General features: G+C 44.9%; 1 protein-coding gene across 1 annotated transcript in view; it reads left to right on the top strand.

The window, feature by feature from the left end:
* Positions 1-14,803, top strand: part of CCSER1 (coiled-coil serine rich protein 1) — a 2,545,713-nt gene that overhangs the window by 412,518 nt on the left and 2,118,392 nt on the right. The gene's annotated exons all lie outside the window — the stretch shown is intronic.

Here is a 14,803-nt window from a genome sequence, read left to right as displayed (position 1 = left end):
GCATAGCGCGACTATGCAAATTCCGCCCACCCTTAATAACTATCAATAGTGCAGCAGGTGTAGTGGCACCTGGCCCAGAGTCATGTCTGAGGGGGGTCTACTGAACTCTAAATATAGCAGATTTTTCCTACTAAGCCAGGGTATGGGGGGCATTTTTCTTGCTTCCATTACAGTCAATTGCTGATTTGCTGCACCGCTGCCTCGTTTTACACATCATAATACCTGGTAATCAACCCACCACCCAAGGGTTGCTTATGCTCCTTGTATAAGAAACGCATGGAGGGATTTAGGGCAGGACACAGGGCCACACGCAATGAGACTCAAAATGCTGAGGAAGTCATAGAAGAATGATAATCTGACGGAAGTGCATGTGCTGGTGGAAGATACAGAATAGAGATAAAAGATGCAGGGTGATGTTGATGACTTCACTGAAGAATACGTTTTGTGGTTAAAATTGGCTACCATTTTTGCTGGGTTGCTAATGTTCTGCAAGGGTATGAGCCTGAAATAGAGAGCAGCAATAGGAGAACGTGATAATAATTAAGAAAAAAATTGGGTAAACATGTACAAGAACAAGGAGAGGGTGTGATTGCAAGCTACATGAAAGTCTTATAAAGACTAAATTATTGAAACTGCAGGTAAAGGGCAACTACAGAAGTGTCATGCGTGTGGTCCTGATGTGAATCAGAGTGTAAGGTTTATGCAGTTTTTGATTGGAACAGTTAAGGACATTGGCCCAGATGTACTAACACTTTTAACCAGGTTTGCGTTACTTTCATAACACAAGCCAGGCACAAAGCATTATAATGATATTAACTTTCCCATGCAAATCAGAATTTACGTTCCACTGTTGGCCAAAGTAACTCAAAGTAGCACTATGTGCTACTTTGCATTGCTTTCTGTCACAAGGCTTCCAATGGAGGTACGTGGGTGGTTTCATGCAACCACCCATGGGTTCGGATGTAAAGCCCTATCTACTAACAAATGTAGACATAGATGTGCACCAAACCTTTCAGGAATGCATAACAGAGGAGAAATGTTTTAGTTTCTCCATGCTTTTCTCAATCAATCAAAAATGTTTATTTCCGATACACAGATCCATAAAACACAACAATAAAAAGATAAAACAGTGAGCTAAAACAATAAATACCAGCAGCACCAAAGTAAAACAATATCTCAGTCATTTAAATCTACAATAAAATAGGAAGAGGGAAACCCTGACAAAAATATAACAACAAGTAGGCAGAAAGAAAGAGAAAAAAATCTAAACAAATACAAATTTGCACGTACATGTTTGTACTCGGATAAACCAAGTGGCATGGTGATATTTCATCATAGCAACAACAATTAATTAAATCATATTGGAGGGTAAGGTGTGTAGTGCATACTCATAATGACGAAAACCAAAAAGTTTACACACTGGCCTAATCCATGAAATATGTGATCTTTTATAAGCAGGACAAGAAAGACAAAATGATGAGGGGATTCCACTGCTTGATTACAGGAGGGACATATGGCAAAACCCAGTACCTCCATTAAAAAAAGTTGCAGGGGATAGGAGCTGGAAGAATATTAAAAAAACACTTTGTAAGCAGGAGCAACCTTAATATTTAAAAAATGTTCAGTTAGACTGCCTGCTTTAACAGATTTCAAGTTCCTCAACCATGCTTTTCGAACTGTGCATGTGTACTGCACTGTGAAACACACATACAAAGTGGGAAAAGTATTAAAGTATAGTTTTTGTACTGGAATGGGAGTTATGACCCTTCCTGTCATTGGGTAACCTCCTCCACTCCTGAGCCCAAAACAATATCCCTGCCCCCTGGGGGAAGATTGGGTAGGTATACCACATTCTGACCACTGGGGGGCAAAAATCCCTGAGACATCAGAAAAAGGCTTTTAGAAAAAAGGATTTATTGAGAGCTGGTCTGCCCTGGCATTAGAACACCACCACTACTCCTGAGCCCAAGGCTGTCTTTCTGCACCCTGAACGGCAGATGGGGAGCTTTACCACCAATTGCCCATCAGGAGATCAGAAAGCCTATTAGACATCAGGTATGGAATACATTTTTAAAAGGTTGGGGAGGATTCCACTCTAGTCATGGTGATGCTCCTGCCAAACAGCCCCTGGCAGTGTTCCTGCACCTCTGGAAAGTGCAGGGAAATTGGATTTTTTTCAGGCATAGCTGTAAAAATTGCAGAACATTCTTTCACTGAAAAACTTACTTGAATAGCAGCAAGCCACACCATCCTGGATTACCTTGGTTCTCTTCAGGAAAACCCCAGAGTTGCTAGGGTTCCATTGGTGATGGCCTGACAGGACCCAAATCCTATGGACAGTCCTAATTTAAAGTGAGAGAAATCAATCTGGATAATTCTAAGCATAGGTATGCCTTTTGCAAGGTAATCTGATCACTCCAACTTGGACTGCCCCAGATTTCTACTTTTCCAATACGTTTAGGGTTGCTAAGTTTCTATGGGAGCCAGCCGACCTGGGGCTCAAACACCACCGTTACTCTGCTCCCCAAAATGATTAAAATATATAATACAAATGTTGAAGTTTCTGCATTGCATTTTGGAGCCATTCCTTTCGGGGATTATAGGCTTAACTACACAAGTGGGTTGCCGTTTTTATGAGAAGTGTGGAAACTCTGGGGGGTACAACTTTTGTCATTCCCCGCATATTCTGAAACGCAGGCTCCTCCATTGGTGTCAACATTTTGCATTGGCAGGTGCTTTGAAACCCAACTGCAAATAGCAGCCAACATTTCTCTAGTACTTCAGATGCTTCTCGGCTACATCTGATGCAGTGGAACACACTTCCCATCAAATTCTATGACACACACCTTCAGGCTCAGGTGTTGGTGCATTGCCTCTGTTGTGGGGGCATTCCAGCCTCACCCATAACACCGCTGTGTACGTCTTGCTCCCTGTAGCAGCATTGGCATTGATTCTACTTGCCTACGCTTAGTCACAGCCGTCTCCTCCAGAGCTGTGTGTTCTTTGTACACAGGCACATCCAATGAACATCCTAAGCAGTCAGTCAGCTCTCTATCTTGATGTAGGGTCCAGTCAGTTCTTTCTGGCAGACTAGGCTCGTTGTCCTCATGTTGCGGATCCCAAGCCTTTCAAGCGGAGTGCTGGGAAGTTACTTCTTCAATGGAGCTCCAAGGAATGTCCTGGTGGCTGCTGGTTGTGGGACACGAGGTCTCTGGCACCTACATTTTCACCCACTAATTGAAAGTTCCTGTCCTACTCTTATATCAAGGTTGAGCACAGTCCTTGTGTACTCCAGCAGTTAAGCTCTGTGACTGGTTATGGACCGTTCTGCTCTTTTACTATTTCTCAGATTGATCCTACCGTGGTCTTTGTCACACGTATGAGCAGGCAAGGTTGGAGGAGCTCGGAGTCTCTAGTCAGGAGTTACACACAACAAGAACAAGGGAGGCTAAATCAATGAACTACCTATTAACGTGGTGGGGGGTAGTCCTTCCAGAGATCAATGGGCCAGGAAAGGAGATGGGGAAAATCCCTTGCTCCAAAGGGTTCCTCTGCTATCTTTGCATATGATTCCTTTAACAACTCATCTACAACTAAGGATCCCTGGCAGGGTCCTTCAATTTACATCTCCTGTCTGGACTAACCCTCTGGACTAACCCTCCATCTTAAATATCAACACCATAGCAGATCAAAATGAAATCCAGCGTGGCTACAGCCACATCTGTCATGCATGCTCTACATGCATCTTCAACACAAGAAAGTGATGCACGCACACATGCAGCATCTTTGTCCCACAGGGATCCACAGCTACAGGGATCTGGCTAAACAATGAAAAAAATAAATATGAGCTCAGTAGACCATCCTTCATAAGAATACCTGTCTTGCTACTAGAAATGGTATCAGCGCCACCAATGTCAGTCTTCTATAGTCTTCGGAGCTAATAATATTCATGCTTCTCCAAAGGAGGGTGCATCTGAAGTGAGCCACCGGTCACAGAGCCTGGCTACTGTCCTCAGTCTGTGCCACAGAATTACCTCAGGTACACACGCACTATCATTGTGTGTACTGAGGCAGGGGTCAAAAGATTAACACTTGCTATGGAGAATCCAAAACAGGAGAGCATGCTCTTCAGAGCAATGTAGGAACATGTATGAGGCACAGTGACTTAGTCTAATCTCTGCTGGGGCCAAGTGACTGACTATGATACTTCTTAATCTGAGATAAAAATGTAGGCCCTGATTTGGATGTCGGCGAATGGGTTACTACGTCACAACGGTGATGGATATCCATCCACCGATATATAAATCACATAGGATATAATAGAATTTATATTTCAGCGGACGGGATATCCGCCACAGTTGTGACGGAGTAACCCGTCTGTCAAGATCTAAATCAGGCCCATTGTTTCTTTCCTCTTCTTCCCCTTTTTATCTCTTTTCTTGCTTTTTTATCTTCATTGTGTTATTTTAATATTCTTGGGATTATAACAATCCTTACGATTTAATGCTCTGTTTTGTGAATGTACTATTCAATAAAGCTTGATGACGCATTTGCACGTTTCATTGATTACCTTTTCTATCAAGAATGCAAGAGTTTAACCAAGAGTAGAGCACATAGAAGAAGTGTGGTGTACCTATGTCAGTCTCAGATTTGATCTCCTGTTTAAAAAAACATATAACCAGCTTACACATCCTTCTATAACCTGTTGATGAAATGTGCCACCTGTATAGTAGCCTCCCGTATATTCCTAACATTATACTGCTTATCAAAGAAATTCTGTATCTGGCAATACACATTCATTTACTCAGAAAGAGATATTTCATTGAGCACAACAATAAATTTTGGCTGATTATACATTCTTTTCATGCACCCTAGCGAATATTGAATCCATTACAAAATGTTAAATCATGTTACTGGAAACCATTGTAGTTAGTTCCTTGAATGGGTGCACAATGCCATCCTACTCTCTTCTAATTTTCTGTGTGTTGCCATTGGGTACAGTAGGCAGCCAACTGATTCCACATAAACAAAATTGCACATTGCGGTTTGACACACGAGCATTAATTCATTATTTATGTTTGATACATATCAATAAAGTGTGCATACAATTTTGCAATTGAACCCGGTGGCAGCTGGTTCGCGGCTGCTGCGGTGCTCGTGGGCTCGCCACATCTTTTATTGCTGAATTTTTTTAAAAAACTGTTATTTGGTGCCATTTCCTTTACCTGGCTGTCGCTCCTCACATACCATCGCCGCTCCCCTAGCCCCGGTCCGACACGGCTGAGTGCCGCTTGATCCGGAGGGCTGACGGGGTTGCGGCCGCCATATTGAGGGGGAAGACCAGTTCCTAGGGCAGCGCTCTAGCTTCCGCGCTCCTAGGCTTCGTAAGCGAAGCTCCATGCGCATGCGCAGTGGACGCGCGCAGCGGGCGCGCCGGCGGCGCGCCAAAGGCTAGCCCGTCTGCGCCCGTCCGCGGCCGGCTGGGGCTAGGGGCACCTCGCTATGCCCAATTTTTAACCTACTCTTCAGACGAGCTCCTTGCCCATCAAAACTACGGTGTCCTTAGTGCTACCTCAGTGTCCACCATTTTTAACCTTGGTCTTGCCCGACCCCAGTCGTTCCCTCCCATGGCCCTCACCTGTCTCCCTACTTCCTCCCTGCCTCATCGCTCCTTGGAACCTGCCCAGACTTATAGTTTAGGAGCCACCATCTCAGCTGGTCTGTTAAACACCAGATCAGCGGTGAAGCACCAACTAGAACTCTTTGACTTTTTAGACAGCCACAAACCTGATCTGTTATTTCTGACAGAAACTTGGTTCTGCCCCGACTCCCTCCCTAATATTCTTGCACTACTTCCCTCCACTTACTAGGTACTACGGGCGGATCGACCACCGGGCAGGGCAGGCGGAGGGGTTGCTTTGATCGTCCGGTCGGACTTTCATTTTCAAACCCTTTCCTGTCCGGCCATCAAGGGAACCGAGTGTTTGGTGTTACGCTCAGCGTCATTTTTTAGCTGAATTTGAGGAGCTGTTGGCCACATTAATAGTCAAGAATTCTTCAGTTTTAGTCCTTGGTGACTTCAACTTTTGGCCCTCTGATCCGGCAGAAGACACAGCATCCAGGAATTTCACAGATTCCCTTCTTAGTCTTAATTTTACTCCTCACGTATCCGCTCCTACTCATTGTAAGGGCCACATTTTAGACCAAATTTGGTCTTTGAATATTCCAGTCTCCCCCCTCACCATCACTCCCTGTCTGTGGTCAGATCACTTCTTAATTTTGTTCACTTTAAACCTGCACAGACCTAAACGCCCAGCCCTTCCCAGGAACATCTGGGCCCGTAACTGGAACAAGGCAGACATTCCTGCCTTTTGTTCCACTCTTCAAAATTCCTACCCTTCCCTGGAGGAACTCTCTCCACCATCGCAGGTTGCCACGATCAATGCTTGGCTATCCAGGTCTTGTAATCAGGTTGCCCCCCTGAAACGCGTTGCAGTGAAACGCGCCCACAATGTAAACAATTGGTTTTCTGATGAACTTAAGGGTAAGAAGCTTGCTGCTCGCCAGGCCGAACGTGCATGGAGGCGCTCTTATTGCCCTATTTTAAAAACCCAGTATTCACTTTTGCTCAATGCATATAAAAAGGCAATCCTCTCAGCTAAGACTGACTATTTCTCTGGAAAAATACTTTCAGCAGGAAATCAGTCCAGAGAAATCTTTTCTACTGTACATGAGCTGGCCCTGTCAGACAGAACTACCTTAAAACCTCTGCCTTCCCAAGCCCTCTGCGATTCTTTGAACAATTTTTTTGTGGAGAAAATTTAAGCCATCAAAGCCAACATACCCCCTCCTCCCCCACTCCCCCCGGCCCCGGATCCCCCCTAATAGGCTTTATCTTGACCACATTCCTCTGCTGACTGTAGAGACGCTGTCTTCCCTGGCGGCGAAAGGTAAATCTGGCTCCCCTTTAGATGTCTGTCCAGCGCCCATCCTGAGAGAAATTTTTCGGGCCTGCCCTGCTCCTCCTTTGACATTCTTAAATGACTCTTTAGAGATTGGCGTAGTCCCAAAACTTCACAAATCAGCCATAATCGTCCCCCTCCTAAACAAAACGGGTGCTGATCCCACTTCCCTAACGAACTACCGTCCCTTCTCCCTTCTCCCTTACCTGGGAAAAATCCTGGAGTGCCACGTCGCCGCTGTCCTCAGTTCTTTTATGGAGGATAGCGGTTACCTGGCCTCCCGCCAGGCCGGATTCCGCCCCCGCCACTCTACCGAGAAGGTTGTGGTTTCGGTCCTGGACAGTTTGAGGGAGGGAATGGACAGAGGCCAACCTCAGGCCCTGGTCCTCCTTGATTTGTCCGCTGCTTTTGACACGGTTGACCACTCCATCCTCCTCACCCGTGTCAGGGCAGCGGTCATCAGGGGGTCCCCCTGACTTGGCTAACCTCCTTCCTGAGGGATCGTACCCAGGCCGTCCACCTTGATGGGTTTTCTTCTCCTCCACTTAAGGTGCACTGTGGTGTTCCCCAGGGTTCTTCTCTCTCCCCTCTTCTATTCAATCTCTACATTTTCCCTCTCATCTCTGCTCTTCAACAGCTGGAGGTCACCGTCTTTAATTATGCGGATGACCTTCAGTTGATCTTTAACCTCTCCCACTCTTCTAAATCTACTTCTAACTTCCAATCAATTATGATTTTCATCAGGGACTGGATGAACTTTAACCACCTTAAACTCAACCCAGACAAAACTGAGCTGGTTTTGACTGGTGGAGCATCCAGTCCCTGGTCCCCCACGTTTTGGCCCCCTGCACTCGGGCCCCCTCCCTTACCTTCATATTCTGTTAAGACACTTGGGATCACGTTAAATCGAAATTTAACTTTGCACTCCCAGATCAGTACGGTGGTGTCTTCTTGTTTCTTTACTCTCCACACTATTAGGAACATCTCGAGATTCTTTTCAGTTCCTGCTCTTAAACTCATCATGATGGCTATGGTTCTGTCCCGGCTGGACTACGGCAACATCCTGTATAATGGTGTCCCAGCTTATGCTCTCCGACGCCTACATCTGGTACAGAACCAAGCGGCACGCCTTATTTTTGGCCTCCCTAAGTCCCATCATGCCACCGCTGTACTTAAGAACTTGCACTGGTTGCCTATTAGGGAGAGGGCTCTTTTCAAACTGGGCTGTACTGTGTTTCAGGCCCGAGCTGGAACCGCCCCAGCCTTTATAAACTCGGCAATTTCCAGTTACATACCCGCCAGAGAGCTTCGCTCCTCTTTTCAATCCCTCCTCTCTGTCCCACGCTTCAGGAAGACGAGGATGGGGGGGTGAAGTTTGCGGTTCTTGGCCCTACTCTTTGGAACTCTCTCCCCCCCCCAATGTTTGCTCCATCTCACTTTATCAAGATTTCCGTAAGACCTTAAAAACGTATCTTTACCTGCAAGCCTTCCCCGCCTAGTCTCTTCCTAGCTGCTATCCGATGTTCAAAATTCCTAGCGCCAAGAAACCGCCAGGTAAAAGTGCGCTTTATAAGTGTTTTTAAATTCAAAATTCAAATGCAATTATAATTATCTTAGGTACTCTACAGATCTAAACTGAAATCCTTTAAAAAAGTTTTAGACTGAGCTTAAAAATATTTCTATGCATCTTATGATCAATAAAAGTATTTGATCAATTACGAACACAATTTTAAAAAATCTACCTAATTTCCCACATAAAATATAGTCATCTCATTTTATTATTTAAACCATCATTTCTTTAACCTTGCGTAGCTGAGGATTCCTAAAAATGGGTAGTAGTAAACATGGACATTCTCTGGCACGAGATGTACAGAAGAACAAAATATGGGCCATATTTATCAAGGGGTTGCATCGCTTTTTCTCCACATAATGTGGTGCAAAAGCGACGCAATCGCTAAGGTGCTATTTATCAAGCCTCAAAAGGCACCATTGCATGGCCCTGAGTAGCTTGATAAATCCAGAGTAACGCAAAGCAAAATGCTGTTTTGTGTTACACTGCCCCAGGGATGACTTCCATGGGTGGTGTGTGGGTGTTCCAAAGCAAAATTCATGGAATTTGACACAGTCTCAGATTTACCAAATTCTATGCCTTCTGGGGAGAGGCATAACAAGTAGTAATATCGTTATTTCTGCTTGTTACTTTCTCTTTCTCTGTGTGCTAGAGTGCACACATAGAAAGAGGAAAACCTGCAGGGGATTGTTGTGCACAAAGGTGTCCCTTCCTGCACAAAACTAATCTTGCTTGCAATGCAGGCACCTTTGCACCATGGTGCAAGAGCACCTACGTTGGCGATAGACAGCAGATTGTGCACTAGCACTGGAAAAAGGCAGGAACGTGCCGCATTGTGATAAATACAGCACATTCCTGTCCTTTCACTGTCATGCAGCGCACTTCAGCACGTTGTGTTGCTGCACTGAGCCACAATTTTTATAAAATATGGCACGAAATATATATGAAAGGGTTTGTATCTTAACATATACATTGGGCATAAACTTGCCTAATAGAGGGTATTTCACCAAACACCACTAAATTCTAGCCTGCGTAGTTGCCCCATCCTGAGCATCAGTAGCCAGCGACTAATATGTTGTGAGTTCATATTAAGTTGATGCTTCTGGGTCATCCCTGCTGTCGGTATAAGATGGCTATAACTTTCCAGTCATTTCAATAGATGAGATCCACCTACCTGCTTGAATTCTTTATCAATAGTTTTGCCTTTGCTTGCCAACTTTGTTTACCCTCCAGGAGGTAGACACTATTTAAAATTGGCTTAGTATTTGTGCCCTTGATGTAAACAAAACAGGTGTTTCGTTGTCAAACACTTCTTTACAGTGTGCCTTACTTTAAATTACCCTTCCACGTCAAATATGTGTAGATAAGATAATAAATGTATGTGGGTAACACAGTTTAGAAACTGCATACCCCACACTGGTGTAACCAAACGATGGGTCCTCCCTACAAAGCTCGCGAAGGGGCCCCCTCCGGGCTCAATCATGGACTCTGCGTCCAGAGTGCTGTGTGAGGGGGCCCCCTGGAGCTTGGCGGCCGTCCCCCACAGCGGGGTCCTCAGGGGCCTGTGTTAAGCCCCTGATACCCCATATACACTTATTAGATAATTTGGAACACATATGCTGAACCTTGAAGCACTGTAAGTTCCTCCGTGACTAGATAAGATTATAACCTAGCTTAGTGAAACTGGGGTCGTCAGAATCGGGCCACGGATTGTATTTTTAAAAAAATCTCCATCAGAGAGTTTTTTATGGCTCCAGATTCGGCTTGATAAGTAGGAAAATATTTAAGAAAATATACCTTGCATTCGAGGTCTGCGCTGTTTAACCAAACTCAAGTTGTAGGAGGGTTCGTCGAGTGTAACAAGGAATATTACAAATGCTTCTATATGCCTTACACTGGAGAATGTCCAAAGGTGGCGAATGTTTCCAGGGGTAGGCTAGGTGCACGTATGAAATTGTCTGCAATAGTTTTGCTTTGATAGTACTTATTGTGGCTTAGACTATGTAGACTATGTAGACTATGCCGATAGACTATGTAGAAGATTGTGTAGCTTGCTTAATGTGAATGTTAATTCCGAGGCTTTCCCTATGAGATGCTGCAAATGTAGACTTGGTTTGCTAATATCCGAAAATGAGACACTGACGTTATCATAAATTGAGTTTGATGCAATTTGCAGGTTGCCGAGCCTCCAGCTGTGTGTTGATTTCTGCTTGTATTTCCCGAAGACCATCACCTTCATCTTTGCAGCAGTATCAATCAGCCTATTATCTGAGTTATAGTTGTTTAATTCATTCAGTGCGTGGAGCATGCTATTTTGGGTGTGGTCCAGGATGACAAGATCCTCCATGTACTGGATAATAGGAAGTCTGTAGGATCCTATCTTTGGGGGAGTTGTATATGCCTTTATAGGTGTGCTGCCCAAATCAGCAGAATCCAGAATAAATAACATTGAGGCCAAGATAATGCCTTGTTTGAGGCCTCTGAGTCTTGATATTTGGCATGTGGCTATATTATCAGCTCCTAACTTAATGCAAACCCAAGTGTTTCAGTAAAGAGAAATAATGGCTTTAAGTAAAGGGGTTCAAAAGCCCCAGTTTGCAAGCTTGGCCCAGAGCCTGTTCCTATCTACCCTGTTGAAAGCAGCAGAATAGTCAATGAAGCATGCAAACTGTGGAGATCTGGAGCATTGGAAAGAGCAGTGTGTGAGGTAGGCCAATGCAACAATGTGACCAGCGGTTGATGAATTTTGCAGAAAGCCTGTTTGGTAGAATGGAATCCAATTCTCTATGAGTGCCCTCTCCTCCTCTTAGTGCAGTACAATTGTGCATATTCTTTTGCCTCAATGCCTAATAGAGCAATTAGGCGATAGTTCTCAGGATCACCTCTAGTGCCATTTTTGTAAATGGGGTGTATAATGATTCCTCTCGAGGACTGAGGGACCTGCACGTTGGCAATGCTTTCCTTATGAAGGGGTGTAAGAAGATCTGGCTAAAATTCTGGATCAGCTGTGAACAGAGCACTTGGAAGGCCGTTGGGCCCCGGCGTCCTGTTTTCTCTGAATGCCTTGATGACTCTTCGGACGTCCTCTTTGGTGATCTATCTGGTTCCGTCCTTGGGCTCATCATGTTGGGCCCTGTATGCAGTGTTCGATGTGACTGCATCTAAATAGAGCCAGCATATGTAGCTGATCTACTTGTCCTTTGGGATACAGTTCCCTCTATTGCTGGGTGGATTGTTTAAGGTGTTAATATAGTGCCAGAAATTGGCCTGGCTGTTACAACCTAGTAATGAGTGGACATGTATTAATTCGGATGCCATATGTCCTTGCTTAGTGGGCCACAATAATGATTGGTAGGCCTTTTTTGCATTGCTCTAAAAGTTTGCCATAACTGTATTAGATTTTTACCGCTCCTCACCACAGAGCACTGGAAGTCTTTGGGGGAGCCCCTAACTGGACATGAGCTACGGCAATCGTTAAAGTAGTTGAAGACAGCTAAAGCACCATGGGGAGATGGGCTGCCGGCAGAATATTACAAGGTCTACTAAAGGCGCATAGTAGAAAGACTTCTTCTGGTGTAGGTAGAGGCCTGGGAAAAAGGTATCCAGCCTGCTCCCATTAGAGAAGTCCTAATTGTACTGATCCTGAAGCCGGAGAAAGATCCCATGGAAGGAGGCTCACATCGCCCACTCTCCATGCTGAATGTGAATCAAAAAATACTCAGCCAAGGGCTGGTGACGAGATCACTGCCATTTTTACCACAATTAATCCATATAGATCAGTCAGGATTTAACCCCCGCCGTAATACGCTGTGCAATCTTTAGTGCCTGGATGATATACTGCACGCCCCTCAGTTGGAAGAGGACCTATACACCCTCGCTTTTTTGGATATAGAGGAGGCATTTGATTCTATTAGTTGAAACTATGTATGGCAGATCCTGGCCACAATGGAACTGGGTAATAACTTCATTAAATTGGTACGGGTATTGTATACATCCCTAGTTGCGAGAGTATGTACTGGTCAATACGTTTCAGTGGAGATAAAACTGTGGCGGGACACATGGCAGGGGTGCTCATTGTCAACCCTGCTCTTTCTCATTGTAATGGAGCCTTCGGCATGCCTTCTCAGAACCATGCTCTACAATTAGGTATCCGGATAGGCAATACTATTCACATGGTCTTGCTTTATGCTGACAAAACAGTGCTTTACTTACGTCAGCCTGATATATCTGTTCCAATTCCAATCTATTGAAAATTATATGTGAATTTGGTGACCATTTGGTGACATTAATGAAACCAAATCTGCCTTATTCTTGATTGACTGTAGCGCAGTTGCCAAAAACCAACATACCGTGTAGATTTTACACTGTCAACTACCTGGGTATTTATATCACACACAGGGAAAAACTGACCTGCAACTTAAAACTGGGAAGGCTTATAAGGAATCCTCGACCCTACTAAAGACCCATAGTAGAAAGACTTCTGCAGGTGTAGGTAGAGGCCTGGGAAAAAGGTATCCGCCCACTCTCCATGCTGAATGTGGATCAAAAAATACGCAGCCATGGGCTGGTGACGAGATCACTGCTATTTATACCATAATGAATCCATATAGACCAGTCAGGAATTAACCCCCGCCGTAATACGCTGTGCAATCTTTAGTGCCTGGCTGATATACTACATGCCCCTCAGTTGGAAGAGGACCTTCTCAGAACCATGCTCTACAATTAGGTATCCGGATAGGCAATACTACTCACATGGTCTCGCTTTATGCTGACAACACCGTGCTTTACTTATGTCAGCCTGATATATCAGTTCCAATTCCAATCTATTGAAAATTATATGTGAATTTGGTGACTATTCGGGTGACATTAATAAAACTAAATCTGCCTTATTCTTAATTGACTGAGGCGCAGTTGCCAAAAAACAACATACCATGTAGATTTTACGCTGTCATCTGCCTGGGTATTTATATCACACACAGGGAAAAACTGACCTGCAACTTAAAACTGGGAAGGCTTATAAGGAATCTTCGACCCTCGATAGACTTTTGGATTTCGCTGAAATTATCTCTCATGGGAAAGATTTCCCTTATTAAAATGATAATACTACCCGGGTGTTTATATGTGCTACAAGGTGCAATGGACGAGGTCTCACACTGGATTGTCGTAAACTGGACAGTCTTTTGATTCAGTTACTATGAGTGGGGGAACGCTGCAGAGGCGGCTTGGCAACTCTGAAGCAGTAATGTGGGCATGGACGTATGGAGGTCCTGGACCTGGAGTTATAACTCCAACTTTTGCTTGATGTTGATGATAATTGGGAGTGATCACTTTCGGTGAGCACCCACGAAGGGCACCGAGTGAGCTGTTAATGAGGCGCAAAAATGTTCCAAGTCACTACCCCATGTAGTTTGGTTGCTGAGCAGACTCTGGCAGCCGACTGTATAGTGGGTGCTGAAGAGGGCGCCTTATGCCCTAGATTTAGATTGTGGATAGTACCTCCCTTTGCCCAAATTGTCCAGACTATATTGACTTACAAATGGAAAGAGGGCAGCTGTCCTATGCTTTCTTCCCTCTATCCGGGGGACTGTTTCATTACTATGCAAGCTGCCTTCGAGGCGTTTAGACTCAGTCATGTGCAATTTTTACAGTACGCTAGACTAGCGGCCACGGACTGATAATTGTGGCCGAGGTTCGCTGAGGCGCCTACACCCATGCCAACCATAGTCACTACGCTTTGCCAAGCAGGAGGCCGTAGACACATAGGTTTAAGTTTAAAGTATTTCTAAAGCGCAACATACACCGAGCGGTTTCTTGGCGCTGAGATAGCAAACTACCAGGGGGGCTAGAATCAACCACTAGGACGTAGACTGAAACAGGGGGGGAAATTTAAGACAGAAAGGCCTGGGTAAACAAGAAGGTTTTCAGGGATTTGCGGAAAAGGGAGTACTGGGTAAGGGATCTGAGGTGAAGGGGAAGGGAATTCCAAAACACAGGGGCAAGAGTAGCAAATTTAGAACCGCCCTGTTTCTTTTTCCTGAAACGTGGGGCTACTAGTAGATGTTGTGCCGAGGAACGGAGGTCTCTGCTGGGAACATAAGTTTTGATGGCTGAGGATATAAAGATGGGGGCCAGACCAGACCTGGCCTGAAAGGCCATGCAGCCTAATCTGAACAAAGCGCGTTCCCGAACTGGAAGCCAGTGGAGGGTCTTCAACAGAGGAGAGGTGTGGTGGAATCTAGGGAGACTGAATGCAAGGCGGGCCGCCTGGTTC

Source organism: Lissotriton helveticus, chromosome 2_1 (assembly GCF_964261635.1).
Source record: "Lissotriton helveticus chromosome 2_1, aLisHel1.1, whole genome shotgun sequence".
Taxonomy (NCBI): domain Eukaryota; kingdom Metazoa; phylum Chordata; class Amphibia; order Caudata; family Salamandridae; genus Lissotriton; species Lissotriton helveticus.
The sequence above is the reverse complement of the archived record's forward strand: the minus strand, read 5'-3'. Positions and strand labels throughout refer to the sequence as shown.